General features: G+C 39.0%; 1 non-coding gene across 1 annotated transcript; it reads right to left on the reverse strand.

Moving 5' to 3' along the window:
- Window positions 1-2,308: 2,308 nt before the first annotated feature.
- LOC125492095 (small nucleolar RNA R71) lies at window positions 2,309-2,415 on the reverse strand. The gene has a single exon (XR_007268542.1). It is a non-coding gene; the product is annotated as a small nucleolar RNA R71 (small nucleolar RNA).
- Between the last annotated feature and the right edge of the window lie 1,097 nt (window positions 2,416-3,512).

Below are 3,512 nucleotides of genomic sequence, written 5' to 3' on the forward strand. Positions count from 1 at the left end.
CCGCGTGGTTTGAACCACCCTTACTATGACTTAACTTAAATGAATCACACTTAAGTCCAAACCAAAGTAGCATTAAGGTCGAGGAACACAATAGGATTACTAATGTTATCAAAGCAATAACATTCAAATAACAAGCAATGCTTCTCTAAGTGCAAAAGATAATGTTCAGCATTTAATCAAACACTTAGTATGCTACATGGAGCTAAGAACAAAAGAATCCGATTATGCACCTAGAACTAGCATTAGATGAATCACACAACAATACTAGTAACGTTCCTAGCAAAGATTATGCAAGCATCATGAAAGTAAATACAAGAAACATCACAATGACCCTAGAAAATAGAGATAAGAACTTCTCACAAATAGATTAGAGCTTCAACAACAAAATCCAAGATAGATGTTTAAGCTAGCAAAGCCATAAAATTCATTACAAATCTACAAAAGAAGCGAAGAAGAAACCCTGGGAAGAAATGTTCTTTTTTCACTCTCTCTCGTAGCTAGAACAAAAATTAAAAACTAAAAACTAACTTAACAACATAACCCTCCAAGGGAGGAAAAGAAAATAAATGGGCGGCTGACACATGGGTCACAACGCGCGACCAAGGGTAGGTCGCGACTCGCGATACTGATCGCGGGTCGCGACGTACCTCCTGCCTCAAAACCACCAAAGCAAACCACAAAGAGGGAAAAAGAGGAAGAACTTGACTTTTTAGTAAGCCATGAAGTGCAGAACCAAAGTGAAGACGATCCTCGGTGACGAGCAAACCAAGAAGCTTGAACCACGGACCACAGAACTCGGAACTCGAAACTCGGAAGATCTCGAACAAAGCTCAGAAGCCTCGGAAGATGCGCCAGAAAGGAACCAAGGTCAAGGACCTCGAGGCACAAAAAGTGATCAGAGGGCCAAGATCGACCCTCGACTACGCCACCCTGCAAACCTTTCCCTAGACTCCTCAAAACACAACATCCTTCAACAACACCTCCTAACGTCAAAACTCTCCTAAATCCCGATACTAAGATCGAGCCAACACCAAAACTGACCCGACTTCCGCCTAATTTTGGCGGACAACTTGGACACATCAACATGTCAAGCGCATGACGTGGCATGCTCAGTAAAAAGGCCATTTGAGAATGTTAGTGCTTATCAATTAACTAGGGTTTTCCGAATTTATTGAATCTCTTAATCAATTAACTAAAGACCATTTGAGAGAGGACTGAGCGGATTGATTAAGTGGTTACTCTTGAGGACCATTCGAAGAGGACTCAAGTATTTTAGAGGGAAACTAAATCTTGCATGATCATCTCCATTTCTTCACAATCGCATCAACAATCATTGCCTGTTCTTATTCATACTAGTAACCTTAACTCTAGTGTCTTCTTCTATTTTATAAATTAACTCTTGTTGTTTGCTAGTTCTAGTTTTTAGCTAGTCTTAATTGTTACCAAACCTCTTTCAAACCCCCAAATACCATTCAATTAGGTAATTAAACTTGATAAACTTTAATTAATCCCATTTTTCCTGTGGATCGACCCTTGACTTGCCCTTACTATTCTCTTAGTAATTGCTTGTTAAGATTTATAAATATTATTTGGAAAGTGATTTTTGGTGTCTTAACGACACACTAAAAAGCTCTTATCAAAATGGCGCTGTTGCCGGGGAGATTATGCTATTGATTGAAGTTTATTTTTGTTTAGCTTGCTTAGTTGATTTTTGTTTTAGTTTGTTTTTGACTATGTTTGTTGTTTACTAATCCTCTACTTAGCTTTGTTTGTAACATGAGAAGAAGAGCTCACAGTTCACCCGCTTTGCCTTTAGATCCTGAAATTGACCGTACATTACGAAAGCTTTGGAAAAATTTGGAAATTCTGTCTTTGGGTTCCGAGCCATCTTCACCAGTCTCAAGTACAACAAGTGAAGTTGAAGCAGAAATGGGAGAAGCAAATCCACAACTATTTAGGGATTTCGGAAATCCGGGTTCCTATGTTCTTCAAGGTGGTATTCGACTCCCCACCACCGCTACAAATTTCAGCATTCACCCCCTAGTATACTCAGATGGTGAAAGCAGAACACTTTTGTGGGGGGTCAGATGAAGATCCTCTTGACCATCTCGACAGGTTTCTTGAGATCTGTGCTATGATAACAACAAATGACGTCTCCCCTTATTATATCAAGATGCATTTGTTCCGATCCTCTCTTACCGGAAAGGCAAAGTCATGGCTCAAGAGCTTGCCTGCTAATTCCCTCACTACATGGGAAGAAGTCGCGATAACCTTCTTGAAGAAATACTTCCCGGAGTGGAAGACTGCAGACATAAGGAGGAAGATGTCCTCATTTAAGCAAGAGAACGATGAGACACTTGCAGAAGATTGGGAGCGGTTCAAGGAGATGATCCGTTTATGCCCCCACCATGAGTTCAACAAAAACCTCCTGATAAGTGCGTAGAATAATATATTTATCTCTCCTTATTTTATTATTATAAGCATGTTTATATTATTATTATATAGATTTTCTATACTTATATTAAGTATATATATATATTCTTATGTTTTATTTTATTGTTAGCTTTGCTTAGTTATAATGATTTTTGCTAATGAAATATTTTTGTCCAAGAATTGAAACTACAGGTAAAACAATCTCGTTATTTGAAAAACATCCCAAAGTGAAGGCAAGCCCAAAGTGCAAATTTCACTTAACCACATCAGCCCAAAAAGCACGTGAGAAGCAAAGAAAAGAAAAGAAAAGAAAAGAAAAGGAAGTAAAGAAGAAAAGAGAGAAAGAAAGAAAACAAAAGGAAAACAAAAGGAAACGAAGAAACAAAGGAAGCGTCCCTCTTCTTCCTTCCTCTCTCGTCACTCCACCTCACCCTTTAAACCACCACCCATGTCCACCAATCAACAAAACCGGCGACATTTGCGACCAATCAGGAGCAGCGGCTTGCAAGTTGCTTCGCACCCAGCGAGAGGCAGTTTCTAGGGCGAAATGCGCTGCCCTCTTCTCCTCTGTAATTGGCCGAAATTCTTCCACTTGGCGGCAGAATTGGGTATAAATACCCAACTGAGGGGTCCAAAATCATTATGCAATAATTTCCACAGAATTTCGAGTGAAAAAATCAGAGAATTTCGCGAGGTTTCGAAGCTAATTGGGGTGCTCGAGTTCGACGAAGAAGACAACCTTTGGTTGGAGTCCTAGCACACAACCGGGAGGGTGAGATTCAAGCTTGGACGTAGGTGCGAAATCCGAAACCCGAAGGCGAATCTCCGCGCAAATTTATAAGTTCTTCTCTCTTTCTCTTGTACTTTCAATTTAGTTTCGAAATTTTCTGATTATACTATTGAATTTCATAGTAAGTTTGGATTGTATTATTTGAATTGAGTTGGATTGTTGTGTTAAATTTACAAGTTGAAATCAAGATTGGTATGGTTGGATACTCAAGTTATATTTGATTTTAATGTTCATATTTCAACTTAATGCTTAATTTGCTATCTTATTAGGTATAAAGTTGAGATTATTG

This window comes from Beta vulgaris, chromosome 7 (genome assembly GCF_026745355.1).
Source record: "Beta vulgaris subsp. vulgaris cultivar EL10 chromosome 7, EL10.2, whole genome shotgun sequence".
NCBI classification, from domain to species: domain Eukaryota; kingdom Viridiplantae; phylum Streptophyta; class Magnoliopsida; order Caryophyllales; family Amaranthaceae; genus Beta; species Beta vulgaris.